Consider the following 22,034-nt stretch of genomic DNA (forward strand, 5'->3'; position numbering starts at 1 on the left):
AGAGGAAAGCTGTGTTTCATCGTTGCTACCCTGCACCCTGACTGGCTCGTCTCCTCCCTGAGACCCCTGCATCAGGGGATGTCCATATAACTACATATTTTGAAGCTTGACTAGGAACGGTAATCTCGAGTATTCTATCCAAATTTTGTTAATTAAGTAATTAATTTCATATGCATTTGCGGTGCACCTACTGTAGGGCAGGCATGTTCTTCCCCTAAAATACTGTTCGTTCTGACAAGCGAACCTTGTTTTCCCAAGATACTTTTCATGTGTCGTGCAAAGGTTCTGCAGTGCCACCCAGGTCCGCCGGGGATGTCTAAAATCCAAGGCGAATGCGACTAGGGCAGCTCAGACTTCCACTGGAGGACACAACGGAGGGCGGGAAGGGTTAGGGAGGATAGCTGGGGGGTTGGGTTCTTAATTCTCCCAGGCTGAACTCCTCAAGCTCACAGACAATTGTCCAAGACATTCAGGGAGTGCATCCCCAGAAAGGTGATCTACCTAAGGATGGGTTATTCAATAAATATGTATTGAAAACGTACCATCTTAGATGGCTTGCCTCAATGCAAGGACTACTACAACGTCACAGAAACAGCTACAAAAGCACAGAAATATATTAAACAAAAATATCAAATATGAAGCTATTGGTTTTTATATGTGATCCGTCTAGGTCCATACACTTCTCAAGGCTGAGTTTATAATTCTCTAATCCTTCCACCAAAGAATGCTGCGTTCTTAGATTTATACAAAGGCAAAATAGCACCTTGGGCATCCTCAAACTTAAATTGTGGGCCACAAATTGTGTTGTTTTTCAATGTCCATTGAGTTTGGGGAACCAACTCAGCATGAGGACTGTAGGATCCATGGAGTAAGGTATCCCAATGAAATTCTTATAGAGAAAACTAAGGCAGGAAGGGGTCCAGGGGCAGTCTGGTGGTGCTCTGCCAGCCAAGAAGGAAGCTGGTCAGGGCACCGGCGCATGAATGAGCACACTCTGCTGGTTAAAGAATTCATAGGGGTGGGGGTGGGGATGGGGGTGGGAGGAACTCCCAGTCCAGTATGGAGATCTTGCAGGCCTAAATGGTGTCAAGGGTACCTGGTCAGGGTACCTGGTCATGGAAGGATTTTCCGCATACCTAGGGGGCAGCTGGGGACAGGTAATCTAGTCCTGGGACCAATTCCTGCTCACCCAGAAATAGTTAGGGTAAGGTATCCATCCAGCATTGTGAGTTCTGCAGGGCTGAGAAGTAAAGCTCCTGCCTCTAAACACACGGGTGCAGTGCACTGAGTGCCCCATCCATGAGGCCAGATAGCCCACCACAGGCGGAACAAGTGCTGTGCAGGGACAGGCCGAGGGGTAGGGGGATGTCAGTGGTCACCAGGTAGGTTAGGGTAGAGGATGACCACACTTCTGTTCATTAGGGAGTTATGAGGGACACAGTTTTCTCATTGCCACACACCTGGAGTGTGTGTGTGTGTGTGTGTGTGTGTGTGTGTGTGTGTGCGCGCGCGCGCGCGCACTTGCACTGCTGGCAAAATCTCAAAATGGCTGTGTTTTGTCAGGTCAGTCGACAATTCACCTGTGCAGTCTGTCCCCTTCGATCCAGCTTCTGCTTCTACTGAGTATTCGGTCAACTTCCTGATCCGTTCCTCTAAAGCTTGAGGTTACAGGATTGTCACTCATAGCTATTTTCATGGGACTCTTGTGTCTTTTTTGCAGAGGGTCTAACTAATCTGTCTGCCTGTCTACTTTTTTGCTGAAATGTCCTCAAGATGATGTTTGAAAATATGTTCATCTTGTTTCCTGAATCAATAGTTTCTTTTGTTCTAATTCCAAAGCAGAAATTTATTGTGTGAATATACTACAATTCATCTATCTTTTTGCCTCACGTAGGCCTTAGTTTATTTCCAGAGTGGGGTTATTATGAATACAGTTTTTTTTAATCAAGTAATGATAAAGGTCAATGTTTGTTGCAAGCACCCTTAACATCAACCAGTGGAAAACGAGGCTAAAGGAAGTCATTGGATCAGAGATTCCTTATTCTTTGGGGGAAATCTAGTCAGGCATCTAGCCTATACTTACCAAAGAAAGTGAAAAATAACAGGAATATTTTATTTTCATATTTGAACTATATGTCCTTTGGATTGAAAGAACTCCTGAGGAATGGAAGGAAAAGTCTGGGATGCAGTTAGGGTGAAGGATGCAGTTAGGGAGCAACATATAAGGTGGATCCGGAACTTGGGGAAAATGCTACCCATACAGGACCCTATGACAGGTCGCCTGTGCTTGGGAAAGTCAAAGGATTAAAACCAATAGAGCCTACTGTTTCCGACGTGCTTTCCTTTCCACAGAGCCTGGGAGGGAGGAGGAGGACAAACCGTGATCATGCTTTCTGCGCACTCTCAAGAGGGCAGGGGAAGAGAGGGGATGGCTTTCCTACCAGAGTTTCCAGGTCATAACTTTTTACCTTTGTCTTTTGCCAGGAGAGATTGGGCATGTGCTTACATGTGTGCACATGGATAAAAAGAGGGGTGGGGGAGCAAACTTTTCAGCTGTGACTCAGTGTTAGTGCCTGGAGCATGGAGTTGGGGGATATCGACTCTTCTAGAAATTTTTAAAAACCACCAGATGCCCGTGAATGCTCCTGAGAAGCCCCTTTCACCTCTTGAGCCTCAGATGCTTCCTCCCCGCACAGGAATGACAAGACCAGCCGAACCTGCCCCAAGAATCACCACGGTGATTAAACGCAAGGAGACATCAGAAATCAGAAAGCTCTTGATATGTTTTAAATACTTGTTTTGTGAAATTAACATGGGGAAATTCATCAGACTGATTGCTCGCGTGAAGAGACTGAATCAGTAAAACACAATTTAGAAGAACTCCGAACATATGGCGAATACCGCCCCTTTCATGGAACAAAGATGGATAAACAAATGCCACATAAGCACAAACGTACCTTTAGTCCTGAAGCCGTGTCAGCAGCTTTCAAAGACGGCCCTTCTTGTAAAGTCCCTTTGAATGGAATCTGCGTTCTGCTGAATCTAAGTTAAAGTGAACATAAATGCAGCGAGTTGTACACGTGTTAGAAAGAAGGCTAGAGTTGGCAATCCAACCAAGAAAAAAAAATCAGAATTGGAATCTCACAAAAGGGTGTAATCACTGGCTGAGTTACGGGACTGTCTCAAAATGGAAATGAAAGAATGCATCTAACACCAGAGAAAGGGACCACTGGGAAAGATGCTACAGTTTTCAAAGCAAGAGTGAAACTGAGAGGGTGTGCAGTTTCAAACAGGCCTGGAGCTCGGCAATTGCTTTCTCCAGGCTCGTCATTTTGCAGATAAGGAAACTGAGTCCTGGAAAGTTTCATTTCTCTGCAAACGGGGAAGTAGATCTTTGACTGTTGCAGGCAATGGTGGCTTCCTGAAAAACATCTTAATTGAACTCACTTGCAAGATTTTACTGTCTGCCCAGCCTAGAGCTCCCCTCCAAGCCCCACCCAGCAAGGTCTCGATAAAGCATGCATCTTATTGAGGGAAAGGTCTATTGATTTGAAGCTATGTAATTAATTGAAGAAGACCCATGTGAACAGGCAAACGACTCCCACCCTCAGTCAGGAGGGCTAGAAAAGAAAATTAAAAGGGAATGAAACAATCAAACAAATAGTCTAACTGTGAAGCCTTGGGAGGAATTTACACCATTCAATATTTTCTGAAGGAGAAAAAAAAGCTTTTTGCCAGCAGATTAAATTAAAAACCCTTGAAGGACAACAATGAGAGAAGAGGACAGTGAAGGGAGAGAGGGAAGAAAGAAGGAAGAAAGAACGAATGAAAGCAAAGGACAAAGGAATGGCTCCTGAGGAAATGACACGGGATGAGGGCCCTGGAAAGCCGGAACAATAGGCCAGAGACCGCAGAAGGAACGGAGGAAGAGTGCAAAGTGAACATTAAATGAACCACACCTTGGCGGGCAAAGCGAGGGAGAGGCTTCCCAGCTCCTCAGAAAGCAATTTGTGACAAGGGGCATGCTAATAAGTCTTTGCTTCCGAATACATTATTCATGACTCGGCCTTACTAGAAGTGTCCTCGTGCAGAAAACACAACTGCGAGGGAGATGATAAGGCTGTTTACACCCCAGTGACCCTCTAAGCAGTCAGTCCCTGAAACCATCAGGCAGAAATGAAAGGACCCGCCTTGCTGAGGGCAGTTAAAGGGGGAAAGCGGAGCCAGCTGAGAGTGAAGGATGACCATGGGGTCATATACGTTTTGGGAGTAAGCGCGTGCATGTGTGTGCGTGCGTGTGTGTGTGCGCGTGTGCAAAAGAGGTAAATGTACCCCTTTCTTGGCTTCCAGTTTATTCCTTTGTGTGCTCATGATAATGATAGATAACATATCCAGGGAAGGGAACCCCACTTGAAAATAAAAGCATTCCTGAAGGGGAGCAGTGACTGAGAAATAGGCTTTAATTGAGGATTGGGTGCAGGAGTTAGAAGAGTGATATTAAAATCTGAAATCTTGTCGCTTTTACTTCTCTTTGCATCACCACAGGCGTCGTTCGATGAAAGCACATGTTGTGACTCTGACAGCTATTTGCCGGAAAAACATCGAGGAAGATTTCTGTCCGCATGTTTCCACAACACTTTGGATAGACAGGAAGCTCGCATTGGTTGGTAAACCAAAACCAAACCTCTTTTTGTCCAGTCAGTTCTGATTCACGATGGTCCCGCGGGTTACAAAGTGGGAATGAGACACGGCTCTTCTAGATTGTGAGCTTTCCAGGAGCAGATTCCCACGCCTGCCTGCCGTGACACAGCAACGTGGCCTTGAACACCACCCCTTGATGAACGGTCAAGCGCCAAGTCAGGGGCCTTTCCCGTCACCTTTAAAGGTTAGCATGACAACCGATAGATATTTTCTCCGTGTTAGAAGATAAATAAGTAGCACACTGGCATGAGCATTGAACTGCTAACGGACACGTCAAACCTACCAGCCACTGCAGGCTCTCTGGGTGGTAAAGATGAAGCTGTCCACTCCTGTAAAGACTTACAGTCTCAGAAACCCCATACAGATATCACGATGAGTCATATCTCAGAACTGACTCAATGACATTGGGCGTTTAGGCGATACATGCCTGACTGAAATATGGTTTAGACTGATTTTATTTCCCCCACCAAGAGTTTTAAATAACCTGAAATCTCAACATTCAATTTCTTTTCCAGAACATTCCACTCTTTGGGATTTTGTTTTGAATTTGTTGTCCTTGCCCATCACCCCATTCACAACAGGCTGTTGCCCTGTTGTGGTCCGAGGAAGGAGTTCGTTATCTTTTCAATAAACTAAACAGTGCCTGATGAATACGACAAATGAGTAAGACAAATATGCTGCACTGATTTGATTCATATATATATATATATATATATATATATATATATATATGAATCTGTGTCTGGACGCCAGCCTTTCTGTATGAAGGGCTCCGAATTACAAGGCCACCTGGTTTACCTACTAACGAACCGGCTATTTTAAAGAGAAAGGGAACATGATTACCACCACAGGCTGCATCCAGGTTACTGGCCACATAAATTACCCAGCACAATCACGGCCTTTCTCTTGGGCTAAAGAAATCATTCTCCTTCTCCAGGCACCGCTCTGCCAGGACACCACAGAGGCTACCTTGCTGAGAGTGGGTCTCTTTATGCCCAGCCACCATCCCTGTCACGCCATTGTTAGGAGAGAAGCCGGGTCTCACGGGCTGGAAAGGAGGAGCCATACAGCTGTGCTGTGTCACCCAGGCAGCCCCAGGAGCTCCGGCAGAAAGCCCTGTCCCTGCCAACTTACCACAGGCCCTGCAGAAGCAGTCTGCCTGTGCTGCTGCTGCTGCTGAGGCTCAGATGTGATTCCAATTGTGCCGCTTCACCAGCAGACATGTACTCAGCATGTATTGTGGAACGGGCACCGGGCTGGGTGCTATCTGGTCTTTTCAAGAGTGAATGATTATGCTTGCACTAATCACTAATCCCTCTACAAGAAGCCTCCTGGAAGCCTTTCAGCACCCTTCATGCACGTGGCATTGTCCACGTGTCACAGCTGAAGCGCGGGGTCAGAGGGAGTGACCGAAGTTCAGTCAGAGAGAAGGTGTCAAATCGAGTCATAACCGCAGAGGGTCTGCTCTCAAGTCCCAGCCCCTAAAAGCAGAGACACTTCATACACACACAAAATTTCACACTCTCGCTGAAATAGGACATGTTAGATACACTAAGTATATAAAGAGACATGACAATTCCAGCGCAGAGGAGTCAGGCCATACGCGGGACTAGGTGAACTGGCTTGAGCAGCACAAAGAGGATGAGATGGGATAAGCCTGGACACGGGCAGATGGGTCTCAACAAACAGAGATGGAAAGTCAAGAAGTCCCTCTTAGTGGGAATGTGGAAATCATATGTGATGGGTGCTCTTCTTGCTTTCAGTTGTGCAGCAGATAGATATTCTAGGTGACACAGCTGAAGGATGTGGCCATCGATCAATGAATGTTATAGTGACAGAACTCTGAAATGTCTGCATTTTGTGGGGCGGGGCACATGCCCAGTCAAAGCCCTTCACCCTGATGATGAGCACGAATGACTCCTGTAGCCTGGCATCACCATGACCTAAGGATCCCCTCTCATCTCCTCTACCCCCACTCAGCTGTGTCCTGCTCTCTTCCTGTCACCTGGTCACTATCCAACACTAAACAAATGACCCACCCCAGCTCACTCCTCTAGAAGCCAGATTTGGCATAGCATCCTCATTTCAGGTTGATTGAAAGAACAGTGGGTTGGGCAGTGCATTGGTCTGAGTACTTTAAAGAAACAAATCCACAGAAACTCATGTATAAGAGAGAGAATTATATAAAGGTTAAGTGCACTTCACAGAAACATCCCAACCCAATGCTGCCCAAGTACAACATTAACCCATTAACCCATATGTCTAACACCAATCCAAAAAGTCCTCCTCCATCTCACTAAACACTCACCGTGATGCCAACTGCAGGAGGAAAGCCAAATCAGTGAACGTGTAAGCATCTCAGCGCTGGCAGGGGTCTCCACACAGTTGCTCCAGCACCCAGGGCTACATTGGGGTAGGTCCATGTGTCTTCTCCTCGGGGAAGTGAGCCCTGCAAGCTTGCAGGAAGTGAGCCTTGCCAGCTGGAGCATGGAACTGGCTAAGGCAGCCGCACTCTGGTCCGACCATCAGAGAGCAAGAGACCTGAGAACTAGAAAGGCGAGGCTCACCACGCCATTTATCCCTCTGCCCTTCAATTAACCCCACATGTGTTTATCGGCCAGGTTGGTGCAATGAACTAACTACCTCAGGCAGCAAAGGCCATGCTGTGCCATTAGATCAGCCACCAGTCATTTGTTTGATGCTGAGCCTCAAAGTGCTATTCAGACAGCACTCTGGTTCTAATCATCTATGAACCGTCTCCAAATATAGGTATTAACATCTTTGTGCAGAACCAAGCTGGATTAACCTTCAAGATACCAGCTAAAGGAGGGCTTGAGTTAAAGAGAACTGTGAGTCAGGGGGGAAGAAGAAGGAAACTGAGAACATTGCCACGAGGCAAGAAAAGACCCAACAGCAAACCGAAAGGGAAACTGAGATCTCAAATATAGCCAGTCACAGAGAAAACTAGAATGGGACATTCTAGCATTGGTTAGGTGTCATTTGCACCCAAATCTTCTCAATACAGAGGAAAATATATAGGCTACTGCCATCAAAGCCTCTGGTTTCTGTGCTGTGAGTGTGGTAATTGGATGGTTCCAAGCCACCTTGAATGTGTATGAAAGCGTAGGTGACGATGCCTCCTTGGAAGAGTGACCTTCATGTAAGAGAGAAACTAGAAACTCCCCTCTCACTCTTTGCTCCTCCACCTTCTTGCTTGCTGGGACCCCGCTTGCCACCAAAGGTGGCTTCAAGTGGGCCACTCCACACTGAGAGCTGTTGGCATCCTGCCATATTTCCACCAACCGTGGTCCATGTGATTCTGCACTCACCCGTTTGCGATCTCCCTGCCTCCAGCTTCATCTTTCTGAATCATTGATCAGCAATTTTGTGACTCTATGTGATACCCTGGCAAATAATCAAACCCAAAATCTCGAGTTGGACTGGGTTGAGGTGCCTACTTGATGTAAAGTTGCTCCTTGATAGAAAGCTGTTTCTTATACGTAGCCTGACACAGAGAGTAAGCATCTGCCAGCATTCCAAATTCCAACCCATGCTGGACGTCTTTCACTTGGTCACATGTCTGTGGTATCAACCTGCAGGCAGTTGTTAAGATAGATTATGTATGTCCAAAGCCACTTACATTCCTCAAAAAAAAAGATAATTGATTACTTTCTTTTGGTTCTTGCTTATAAGGTATCTAAGTGATTTTTGAAAGATACATTTTATGTCCATGTTTTAGATTTTCTGTAGCAGTTCAGCCATTGGACAGTAGTTCCATTTCCATTTTACAGGCCAGAAAATGTGTCTGAGTTAGCATGATCAAACAACCACCACATCATTAGGCCAGATTTTTGTTCCTAGGAAGCCCAATATTTTTAACACAGTGTACCTGACAAGATTATTTTCTTTTATTATTCAATGGAAAGTAGTAAGACAACTCAGGAGAAAGAATACATATTAACTTCTAACAAAAGAAGAAGAGATAAATTCACCAAATCTAATAAACATTTTTGAGCAATTGTCCTTAGGGTACCATTTGGGTATTTACTCAAATGGCAGATAATGACTAGAGTCTGAATTGATGAAAGAGAATCCCATAAAAACTCAAATCCTATTTTAACTTGGAAAAAAAAGTTTATACAATTGTTTTTGTTCAGAATCTCCATGGTGTGGGAGAGACTGAACAAGGGAATGTCCGCGGCAAGAAAGTCTTTTAAAGCATATTCTTCAAAGGCCAGGGTCTTTAGCATTCCATGGGAATCGTGCAATACTGCGAAGTGTGGGAAAGGCACACAAGCTGAAGCAAAGAGGATGCATTTACTGTTAGGGAAGCATGTGTTGTCCTTCAAAGCAAGGTCAAGTCTGGAATCAGATCATCTGTGAAAAATCAAGGCCAGCCTTCATGCAATCTCATTGCACCCTGATCAGTTGTCTGACAGAAAATGTCGACGCCATGCAGTGCCTGAACCAGGACATTTGCAAATGTTGTTGCTTATTCCTCTCGGGAGAATGAATATTACGGCCTGTATTTCCAAGTTCCATAGAGTTAACAACTAGCATTTATATTACAACCGCTACTCACGGAGTGCATTTTCTGTCTTTTGGTATTCTCAAATTAGCTCTATGTGCCAAGCATTCTGGTAAGCACTGTGCATATAAGATGACTTTCCAATAACATATGATAGCGATTCTATGATAGCCCCATTTTATTGTCAGAAAACTGGAAATGTAGTGATTTTAAAAATGTTCAAGGTCACTTGCCTAAACCTAGTGCTGTAACAGAAATTTAAACAGGATCTGTCTGGCTTCCAAGCCTGTGTTCGTAATCACTCAGTTATTCTGTCTGTGTAGGAGAAGAGGGAGGCTCAGAGAAATATAGATTCCTTCTCACGTCTGTGAAGGAAAGCAAAAGGTGGGCTCAGGTGTTCTGCCTTGTGCCGTCAACTTTGGCCCACAATTCTTAGCAAAGCAGCATGCACCTCATGAACGTGGAGCAAACGTACAGCTTTGACAGTCTTCTCAATGGCTCCCTGTCCCCCACAATGCCCAGCTGACCTTTGTCCCCTGCATGCAGCCCAAATGGCCATCCTAACACCTGAGGCACATTACAGCGCTCCTTTTCTCCAGGAGGTAGAAGCCAGCGTCCTCGAAATGTCGCCCAGGATCCGGTTAGCTGGCCCATCGCCATTTCTGTGATTTCATCTTGTCTCTTCTCTCTCTGTTCCCCCTGCTCCAGTCACACCTACTGTCCCAGTCATGATCAAGCACCGGCCCATTTTCACAAGTTTGTCACTTCCTGTTGTGTCTTCCCACACACGACTCCCACAAATATCTGTTGGCTATTCCTCCACCTTCTTCGAGTCTCTGATCTTTCCTTAAATTGTACCTTCTTAGTGAAAACAAAAACAAAACACCTTGCGGCTGTCAAGTTGATGCCAACTAACTGTGACCTTGAACCACAGACAGAATTTAACTACCCCTATGGGTCTCCAAAACTGTAATTTTCCCGGGGTAGAAAGCCTCCTCTTTCTCCCCTGGGATGATTGTGGTTGCAGATTGCTGACCTTGAGTTTAGCAGCCCTGGGATTCCCCCCTCCCCCCACCGCCAGGGATCCCCTTTGAGAGAAGTTGTCCCAAACTTACCATGACTCTCCATACCATTTGTTTGTTTTGTTTTGTTTTTGCGCTTTGGCCTCACCAGGTTCACCCTCTCCTGGGACCGCTGGCACCACCCACATCCCCGGAGGGAGCCCAGCCCACTGAGCCACACTCGCCCCCGGGTCCCCAGAAGAGTTGTTCCCCAGGATCCTTCTACAAGGCAGCGCGTGCCCAATGCCGACTCTCCATGCCTTTTAACCATCCATTTCTTTATATCATTGACGGCACCCGACATGATGGATTTACTTGTTGATTGTCCCTCTTACCCCTCTTCTATATAAGTTCCTTGGGTGCACGATTTAGTCTGTTGTTTGTTTTTCCACTGAAATGCTGATTTGCCTAAAATAATATTGACACGCACACAATAGAATTTCAGAAGCTAATGGAAAAATGAAATGAAGAGATAAAAAGTAAAATGTCAGTTGTAGTTTTCACCAGGAGCTCAAATAAGATCAAGACAGCTGTTAGTCTGTCCATAAAGAATTAGCAGTCCTAGAAATTTAAGCACGTCAATGCAGTCTTTTTATATTATCAAGTTTATTTTAACGGGGGAAAAATCTTAATCCATTCATAGTTTTCTTCATAATATTTTATGTGTTTCCCATTAACCTTTTGAAGACTCTTTATAGTTGGTATTTGATAAACGTTGGCCAAATTAATAAATTAGCAATAGTCCAGAGCAGAATGTCAGTAATTACTGTGTGTATACACATATGATGCTGATAAAAAGTTACTAACATTTCATTATCTTCTATTTTAATTTTTCCACAAATGTTTGAAACCACCTCCTACATAATCTGATGTATTAATTCCATCTATAATTTGATATGACTAGTAGTAAAGTATAGAAAAGACACTGCTATATTTTATTTTCATTGGCAATTTTATAACTATTCATAAAGTTAAATCAGAATGAACAAAGTTGAGAACACATCCGTTTTTGGTTTATAATGATTTATTATTTTTTAAAATTTCATTATTATTTTAACAGTTTTATTGACATGTAATTTATATACCATATAATTCATTGATCAAAATATATTAAAGAATTGTGCAATCATCACAATAAAGTTTAGGACCTTTTCTCCAGTCTTATACTCATTGTAATTAGCTCATTTTCCCCTCCCCATCCCCTGGCTTATCCTTAAGAAACTATTACTCTAGTTACTATCACTATAGATTTACCTATCTTGTATCTTATATAAAGACAACCATATCAAGAAAGAGCCCACATCCAAGATAGCTGTCAGAAGTGGCAGAGGCTAAGGAGACCACATACATGAGAGAATGTGGCACTGGGACCCAGAGGAGTACTGCCGAGGCTCTGGGGCACCTTCCCCCCACCTAGCCCAGGACTGTGGAATGTGAGACAAAGCATTAGTTTGCTACTTTTGATAAGAGGTCATCCATGACCCTGGTGGTGTTTTCATTCCAGAGAAATTGCTCTTGATTTTATTAAATGGTTTTTTCGGTATGTTGAATCTATGAAGCATGTGACAGAAGTTTCCTAATTTCTCTGTGGGTAAATCCGCTGCACAAGAGCTCTTTAGAGTATTGAAAGGGAAGGAAACTACTTTGGGGACTATGGTGTGCCAGGTTCAAAGCCATGGTCTCATAGGCACTTGAAAGTTGGACAGCGAATAAGGAAGAGGGAAGAGGAGTCGCTGTGATGCGTTTGAATGGTTGCTCTAGTGAAGAGTATCAATAGCCCCATGGATTGCTGACAGGATAAACCAATCTGTCTTAGAGGAAGTACTGCGAGTGCTCCCTGGGAGACAAGGATGGCAAGACTTCATCTTACGTACTTTGGACACGTTGTCAGGAGAGGCCAGTCCCTGAAGAAGGATCTCATGCGCGGTAAAGTAGAGGGGCAGAGAAAAAGAGAAGGCCTTCAGTGGGATGGATTGACACAGTGGCTACAACGATGGTCTCAAACAAGGAAGAAGAGTGAGAGTGGTGTGGGACTGGGAAGCGTTTCGTTCTGCATAGGATTGCTTATGGGTTGGAGCCGCCTCAATGGCACCTAACAACAACACATCCACCCAGAATCTCTTTGAAAACTTTATCACGGAACCCCCAGAGAGAAACACCAGGTACATCGTGTCTTAAAACAACAGGAGGCTCCCAGTGTTACTTGCTGTTGGATTACGCTGATTCCCTTTGTGTGGGGGACCTTTCTGTTTTACATGGGTGCTCTCTTGGTGTGAGATCCTGACAGTGCTGATCACTGTAACCAAGGCCTGTCAAAGATTCTGGCAAAGCTTCAACACTTAAGACTGCCTAATGAAGATTTGAGGCGAATGGAGACTTGAACCGAATCTCTCCTGACACCAGAAGGCCCCATCGATCAGGGGCTGGCCGACTGCGGGAAAGATGTGTGCTTTAGAAGTTCCGTTTGTAGAAGCCAAATAACAGATTGATAATTACCAGAAACAAACCAAAATTAACCTTGGGCAAGATCATGAAATCCTGAGGAAGAGACTAAAAAGGAAGCTCAGGAGCTCTGCTTGTTTCTACAGGGTGAATTGAAGAAATTACAGAATTTAGAAGGCCGTGAACTCCAAAGACAAGAATTGGAACATCATGAAAGGTATGTATGGTGGAGCTATACTACCTTAATCAAACAGATGGAGGAGATGACTGTTAAGAAAAAGAAGCCAAGACCGAATGAGATGGTCTAGAGGAGAATAGCAGATCTTCAAAGCCCCAAGGACTGCAGCAAAGCAAAGCAGCGAGTGTGGACTATTAGCAAAGAGAGCCCTGTGGTGTAATGGTGATGCATTGTGCTGCAGCTGGCCAAGATTGGCAGTTCAAAACCACCCACAGCTGCCTGGAATAAAGGCAGTGCTTTCTACTCACATAAAAAGTTACAGTCTCAGAAACCCACAGCGGGAGCCCCTAGAAGGCGATGGTGGTGAGCCTGTTTTTTTGGGGTTTGGTGGCTTTATGATTACATACGGCACCCAAAGAACACTCATGTTGGCATCTCAGAATTGGCTTTATGCTGCTGGTGCACGGGACACTGTATTTAGACCCGTAAGTGAGAAATGCATAGCTAGAGCTGGCACCTCCAATGGCCACGAGGCAGGTGAAGTGAAGAACAAAAATATTCAGGTAGCCGCGCTCCCCATTGTAGACAGTCTTTATTTCTGTCTAACATTTACCTGGCTCTACCAGAAGACCTTGCAGATTGACTCATTCAAGCCCACGGTGATCCTGCAGTGTGGTGGGTGTCCCAGTTTGTCAAATACGTGGTCTGCCCACAACCTTGGCTGGAAAAGAAAACAGAAGTGGCCTTCCATCCCATTGAAGTATGCATGCTGCATGTTGAAGAACATTTTCAGCATCCCACAAGCAGGATCCAAGTAGAAAAAAGAAAGAAAGAAAGAAAAGAATATAGTTGGCCACACATAACCGTTAATAAAGTACCACTATCTCTTGGTCAGTTGGACTGGACAATTGATACACAGGAAATTCACTTTAGGATATAAACCTGGATATACACTTTCTCTCCCAAGCAGACTTACCAGTGTGTACCTTTTCTTCCCAGGTCTGTCAAAATGCAAATGCATCATGGAAATCCAAATTTCCATTCTTTGGATGACATCTGCTAGTGGGCAAGTCGGAATGCTCATAAATGCTAGCCTCACCAGCCTTGAACTGCAGATGAAATCCCCATGGAACCCAGAAATATTGTTGGTGTGGCTGGAAATCATTGTGATGGCTATTCTAGAGGAGTCCATAGGAAACTGGGAAGTATAGACCTACAACACCCCTACAAAGCTCTAGAGTAGAAACCGTCAAGTATCCTATAGAACCCAAAGCAGAAATCAAAAACTCACATGGGAAAATATGAACCACCAAACCCAGTTCAAACCATGTGAGATGAACAGTAGAGCAAGAAGCCCAGGCCCTCACAGTGTATGGTTAAGTGATACATCCTCAGAATCAATACTCACTGAAAACAGACTGATGCTTCATTGGTAGAATTCTTCTGTAACAACGGCGGCCATGCCATCAAACCCACACACAGTTCAATAATGCACTCACATATAATATGCAAACAGGTTGTTTTCTACCTTCCACCTTCTTTCAATATTATGTACTCATGAAATAAGCACTGTCACACTGCATAATTTAAGTGACACAGATACATTTTTTGTGAGAATTCAAATATGATGCCTATATGTTAGATATCTATGTGAGCCAATGAAAAGACCCAAATAGCTCCCTACTGTCAAGATCGTTAAACAATGGTGAAGATGTGACTACTAAGTTCTGTGGGGGTAACGTGACATTATGAACAATCAAGAGAATCAGAATGAGAAAGACTATTTTTCCTTTATAATGTTGTCTGGATTTTTTTTAAGTAATTGCATCAGTTCATCCCATCTCAGGCACCAGAAAATAAAATGTGCATACTCCATTAGGAACTTTAAAAAACCATGTCACGGACAGATTCCTTTATTACTTAACATTTCTGGAAATGGTCTTTGATAACAAAAAAAAATTTTTTTAAGAGGGGGGGAAAAAGCCCTAACAAAAAAAACAAATTACAACGCAGAAAAATTGTACTCCAAAAGAAAACAAAGTAACCTAACAAGAACAAATTAAGAATGAGTCAAAAGGGAAAACATGATAAATTGCCATTTTAATCTAACTATATCTCCATTAATCCTCTTTCCAGTGCCCTCTGTCTGAGGGCAAGGCTATCTAGATCTCTGGACAATGGTCTGAAGGAGTTCAATGGAGATTTAATCCACACGGGGACCCTGCAGATGGATTTTGGGACTTGTTATCCATAGCCTTCTTAGTGGGTTTTCAGAATTTAACATCTATACAAATCTCCTCTCTTATCTTGGATTTTATTATTTACAATCTGTGGATCACACTGGCTAGTGTGCTTTTTCCTTGTGGACTTAGCTAATACCTCACTTAGGCAGGGGTTTGCTTTAAGACAAGCTAATCTAAGACACCAGATGCTATTCTTCTGCTTTCTTCCCCACATGGCTAAGGATCAACTCTCTTGACGGTGGGGATACTGGGCCTTTTCATTGGGTCACCTATCATCAATGATCTCTTCATGAGGCTAAGTATTGAGCAGGGCCACATCATAAGCACTATTGTTTGTAAGTACGGCTTATGTTTAAGGGGAAGCTCAAGAACCATTCAGATATGCAAAGTTCATATGTACCTTTTTATACTTTTGTGGCAGCATTATCAGCTGTTTTTCAGAAGCAAGAGGTCAATGACTTCCAAATCCATGACCTTGGGAGAATGGTCCTCCTCTTCTTCTCTAAGGTGTTACACCTTTAATTTAAAATGAACTATCACTACCATTAATCTGCAGCAAGTGTTTGAGGTACAGTCCAACCCACTCAGTGTGTCTTACCAATGAGATCTGTCTGATGTGGCCTATGTACACCTCGAGAAGTCAGAATCTAAAATTCATATAGCCTATGGTATGGGCCTGGGTTCACCAAGGACTGTATGGATTGAAAAGCAACTCGGTTAATAATACACAATTAGCCATAGATGCAGGGTCGATTATTCTCTTGGGAGGGCTATGTTCAGCATTTTCCCCAAAGGCAAGCCACTTCCCACCACTTGCTCTACCCACTAATGGAAGTTAAATCATCTTCTTAGAGATAGTCACATCCTCCCCTCTTCCTGGTCATGAATCTTCATGCATGTGCACTGAACACCGTTGTAGGAGTACCCACCCAATTAGGGTGACCACAGGGAATTGCCACATGGCATGGACTATTCAATCCTCTTCCTCCCCCCTAATTAGTAACTTCCCCCAGCTGAGATAAGGCCGCCCATGCAGAAGTGCTCTTTATGTTAGGAACACATTGATGAAAGCAGCAAAAATGTCCTATTGCCAGTAGTGACCGTGAGGCTCAGGCTGCCTTGGCCACTATCTCTGGGCTCTTCTATGAAGTTTGCCAAACTGAGGGGAGGTACACGTAAGGTGGCTGGGAAACACACAGTTGTTTGTGCACTTAGGGAAGAATTATACACCGCCACTGCCTCGGAACGTAGAGACCTGAGGATCGGAGTAAAGACCGGACATTCTTCTATGCTTAATGGTCACTCCTAACTCATCCATTGACTACATAATGACCCACAAGTTATTTCAAGGAAATTCAAACTCGTAGCCTTCTAATTATCATGGAGTTTAGAACTCTTTGACCTAATCAAAGGTGGTTAGGTATGTTGGTATCTGGCTTTGGCCTAAGAGCTTCAAATTAGAGAATGAAATTACTCTTTAAGTTCAGTCTACAGTTCTTTCTAATGTCCTTTGTGTCTTAACCTTAATTTTCAGTGTACTCTGGTCATCCGTCCTATTGTACTGCCATCCCAGGTGTCTTCTTTCATTTTACAGCCTTCTATTAGTGATGGAAGGGTAGCCAAATAAATATGACCTCATTTTCTTTTCTATTTTATTATTGTCCTCAAGGTCACATTCTCATGGAGATACAGCATCAGAAATGCACAGAAGGAGGGGTTCAGAATAAATTTGCTAGTTGTTACCAAAGACTAAACACGTCATTTAGACAGAGGCCACCCTTCTCCCGTCCATCACTTTTTCTTCACTATGCAAAAAGTGTTTGCTTCTAAAACAAAGCAATCCACCTCAATAATAGAAGATAAAAATATTAAGATGAAAGTTTCAACCAATCAGGAACTTTTCATATAAAAGTCAATTATCTTGTTTTTAAAACGGTTTTAATAAAATGTCTTAAACAGTTTTAAAAAAAAACAAGACTAAGGTCGATGGTCAAGAATTGGAGCAATGTAAAAGCTCCTGTAAAGCTTTATGCCAGGAGGGTTTATGAGCTCAAGCAATTGCAAACAGAAATTAGATAAATTACCAGTTCAGTTGTATCTAAACAAAAAGCTGATACACGGTGTGAGAGGAAAATAGAAAGCTACCTCTTTCTGTCTGGAAAGAAATCCCTGTGGTGTTCATGACTTTAGTAATTATCCAGTTCAAGAGAATAACTCATTTATATTCAAACCAGTTCCCCACCCCAAACGTGTCCTCTCTGTTCCCAAAGAGAATTAATTACTTTCTTCACTCTCAAGTTCTCTGCCTATGACTTTCCTAATTAATTCAACCTAAGCTTCTCTTGAAGACTGACTCACCTCAGTCCTCCTGGAGCTAATTACTCACCTGTCCACTTTCCAGCTCCTCCATCCTGGGCTACTTTTCCGTTACTGGTTTCCTGTCCATGACAAGCATTTACAAAGAGCACACTTTAGATGTCCCTCAACTAGAGACAGCAGCATTGAAAACCAAACACCACAGAAGTGCAGGAATAGAATCCAATCCCTTCTTAGGTCCAGGTTCATTAAAGACATACTGGATCTAAATGAAATGTCTTCCAGCAACACAGTCTCCATGGAAGAGAAGTCGCCGGAAGGTGATCTGAAGGGAAAAATTCAAAGTTATGTTCAACAGACAGACCTGCTTTACGTCCCTGGTAACTCTTCATGGATGGCCTCAGTATGAGCTGAAACAAAATGCGGGTATATTCTGGGATGTTGCCAATGGCTACCATTCCGATACATGACCTAATGCTACATGACCTTCTCCTCACCCGAACTTCATAGCACACAAGTCTGGTTATGAGCTGCCTTGCAGTTCTTATCAGCAGGTCTCCAGCTGCGGACTGTGGCACCCCAATGGGCACATTATGGCAAAATACATAATTTTTTTTCACAGTAAAAAGAAAAGAAGAAATGAAGCCAAATTCCCAGATATTTCAGCCAATGTCTGCACCCAAATCCCACAGCCAAGTCCTCTAGCCTACCTTCCCTACAGCCACCGCTGGAGAGTGATGTGGGACCGATTCTTTTTAAAAGGAAAGGGGGGGGGCAGAAACCCACCTTAAATACTCACACACAAACACACACATACACACACACACACACACCTCCTCTCTTGGGAGATCACTTTCCATTTTCTTGATTGCCTACCTTTCTTGAAGTGTGTTTAGGTCAGCTTTACCAATTGCAACCTATACACCATCTCCCTATGACCTATAAGCAAGTAAGAAATTTCTTTTAAAAAACAAGGAGTCAAAGGGCATTCATGGAGGTCTAGACAAAGACATGTACATGCAAAATATATAGGAGGATGGGGAAATAGATCTATGTGTCTATATTTATAGGCCAAGTATTAAGGTGGCGGAAGGACCTTGGGCCTCTACTCAAACACTCCCTCAATGCATGAATACCTTCTTTTATTAAATTGGAACTCTATGATGCTCACTCTCCCAACACAACGGCTGGAGCCAAAGTGGGTGAACAAGTAAATGTGGTGAAGAAAGCTGATGGTGCCCGGCTATCAAAAGAGATAGTGACTGGGGTCTTAAAGGCTTGAAGATAAACAAGCGGCCATCTAGCTCAGAAGCAACAAAGTCCACATGGAAGAACACACCAGCCTGTGTGATCGAGTGGTCCCAAAGGGATCAGTTACCAGGCATCAAAGAACAAAAAATCATATCATTGACTGCACACCTCCATGATAGGATCGCTGAAGACAAATGGGTGCATAAGCAAATGTGGTGAAGAAAGCTGATGGTGCCCGGCTATCAAAAGAGATAGTGTCTGGGGTCTTAAAGGCTTGAAGGTGAACAAGCGGCCATCAAGCTCAGAAGCAAAAAAGCCCACATGGAAGAAGCACACCGGCCAGTGCGATCACGAGGTGCCCAAGGGACCAGGTATAAGGCATCATGCAAAAAAAAAAATATATAAGTGTGTGTATGTGTATATGTATATATGTATATATATATCATATTAAATGAAGGGGGAAGTGCAGAGTGGAGACCCAAGGCCCAAGTGTCGGCCAATGGAGATCCCCTCATAGAGGGGTTTAGGAGAGGAGATGGGTTAATTAGGGTGTGAGGTAGTATCGATGAAGAACACAGCTTTCCCCCAGATCCTGGATGCTTCCTCCCCCCAACTACCATGATCCGAATTCTACCTTGCAGGGCTGGATAGGACAGAGGCTGTACACTGGTACATATGAGGGTTGGAGGTACAGGGAATCCAGGGTGGATGATACCTTCAGGACCAAGGGTGTGAGGGACGATGCTGGGAGAGTGGAGGGTGAGTGGGTTGGAAAGGGGGAACTGATTACAAGGATCCACATGTGACCTCTTCCCTGGGAGAGGGACAGCAGAGAAGGGGGGAAGGGAGACTCCGGATAGGGCAAGATATGACAAAATAACGAGGTATAAATTACCAAGGGCATATGAGGGAGGGGGGAATGGGGAGGGAGGGGGTGGGGAGAAGAGGACCTGATGCAAGGGGCTTAAGTGGAGAGCAAATGCCTTGAGAATGATTGGGGCAGGGAATGTATGGATGTGCTTTATACAATTGATGTATGTATATGTATGGATTGTGGTAAGAGTTGTTTGAGTCCCTAATAAAATGTAAAAGAAGAAAAGAGAAAAAAATGATTAGGGCAAAGACTGTACAGAAGTGCTTTATACAATTGATGTATGTATATGTATGAACTGTGAAAAGAATTGTATCAGCCCCAATAAATTGTTAAAATAAAAAAACAAGTTGTCGCCGCATCATTGTTGATTCATGGCAGTCTCGTGTGTGTCAGACTAAAGCTGTGCTCCATAGAGTTTCAATGGCCACGAGCTTCGAAAAGGATATCAGGACTTCCCTCCGGGAGACGTCTGGTTAGATTTTAACTGCCTCCCTTCAAATTTGAAACTGAGCATTTATCAGTTTGCACAACCCACAGCAACCAAGCAGTGTCGACCATCTATTTTCAATCACTGTTATTCCCCACCCGGATTATGGCCTTTGCATTCCCCAATCCTCTTTCGGTCTCCTACCTTATTTCTCCTTCAGCCTGCATTCTTTGCTTATTATTCTTCCTTACTTCTAGCTGGGAAATGCCTTTTAGAATATTCTTCAGTGAGTGTCCATGGGTAAAGCCTACGCGTTTTTTGGTTTTAGGCTTTAATTTTCCCTCATTTTGTAACAATGTACTTACTTGTAGAAATACAGAACCTTTGATACGTTCTTTTAGCGCCTTGAAGATGATTCCATTCTTTATTGACTCTCATTATAACAATGGAGACGTGATCTGTAAGTCAGTTATTAGCCCGTCACTCTCGCAGAGATCATTTTCTTCTGTTGGTCCTTTTCAAGATTCTCTGTAGTGTTTGGTGTGCTCCACTTCCATTAAGATGTTCCTAAAATTAGACAGGGGGAACTTTGACCAGTGGGAAATGGGAAATGGAAAGAAGCCACTCGGGTTAATTTATTTTTGTTTGTCTTGCTTAGAATTAATTTGGATACTTGATTCTGGTCTAGTGTTTTTAATTAGCTCTAAATAAGCTTCAGCCATGTACTTTTCCAAATATTCTTTTTTTCCACTCTCTCCTCTCCTTCAAATCTGTTTTGATGTATATTATTCTATCACCCATACCTTTAACTTCTCATGTTTTTGAATCTCTTGTATTTATCCTGCTTCTATCTTAATTTCTATCAGTCTTTAATTATACCAATAGTTTCATTACTTGGGCTTAATGCATTATTATCCATATAATACATATGTACTGTATTATACATGCATTAAAATTTTAATTATTAAAAATTTTCCTATAGGTTCTATTTTTTTTAGATATATTGCTCTTCTTTTAAACCATTTTCTGTTTTAAAAAATATATATTAAGCCTCATCTGACCTCATTATTCTAATAATCAAAGCCTTCATTCATCTATTTCTGCTGTCTGTCTGTTCTATGGTGCATAGGTCTGGTCGACAGGATTGCTCAGTTTTCTGAAGAACCCTTTTGTTGAAGATTTTAAGACTTCGACTGAAGGGAGACAGACTGACGATGCCTTCATCTCAAAATAAATTCACATTCACTTTGCCAGCGGCCAAAAGGCTCTACCAGTGTAAATAATTGAACCTAAATTCATAGCTTAAGTGTTGGAGATTACACACATGAGATAATTTTTGGCTGAAAACTCAAGAAGTCATCTGGAGTTGCAACTTCCTGGGAACTTTTCGTAATTGTCTGCTTTGTTTTGTGCGAAGGCAATTTTCTTTTAAGTCTCTTGGGAGTTTGAATGGGAGGATTAATGTGGGGACTGTTGCTTCACCCTTGTTCTTATTTTGTAGTACTTGGTGCTCTAAGCTTTACGTGAAGAGGATCTTCTACCAGATTCCAAAATTGGGCGATAAATTGATAGCACTTCCTCACAATCCCACCTCCTTTTTACCGTGCTTTGGTCCACATTCTATGTATTTTGAGATTCTTCCTCAGCAGGTAAAATAAATTAACATATAGCATTTGTCATAGGGTTATTTTGTCAACTAAGCCAATAGGAACATGTGGGGAGTGTTTAATCAGGTCACGGCTTGATTTGAGGACAACTGAAATGAATACAGACAGCCAGCATCCATCTCCCTCTTGCTCCTTGGTGATAGGACCAGTGTGCTTCTGCTTTAGCTAATTCTCTGCCTCAACCTGTGTACTGCACTACCTTTGGGCCAAGCGAAACCACGGATCCTGTAGCTAGAGCTTGAAGCTCCTCTGAGACCTGCTTTGCCCTGCTGCTGGTGTGTACATTGCTTGAGCTTGAGACTGGTAGATACTGTTGTTCCACTTGAATTTTCGATCCCATGGGGCC

At 43.3% G+C, this 22,034-nt stretch overlaps 1 pseudogene; it reads left to right on the forward strand.

Moving 5' to 3' along the window:
- Positions 1-12,955: 12,955 nt before the first annotated feature.
- Positions 12,956-14,153, forward strand: LOC142440311 (alpha-(1,6)-fucosyltransferase pseudogene; annotated as a pseudogene).
- The last annotated feature ends 7,881 nt before the right edge of the window (positions 14,154-22,034 follow it).

The sequence above is a fragment of the Tenrec ecaudatus genome, chromosome 1 (assembly GCF_050624435.1).
Source record: "Tenrec ecaudatus isolate mTenEca1 chromosome 1, mTenEca1.hap1, whole genome shotgun sequence".
Taxonomy (NCBI): domain Eukaryota; kingdom Metazoa; phylum Chordata; class Mammalia; order Afrosoricida; family Tenrecidae; genus Tenrec; species Tenrec ecaudatus.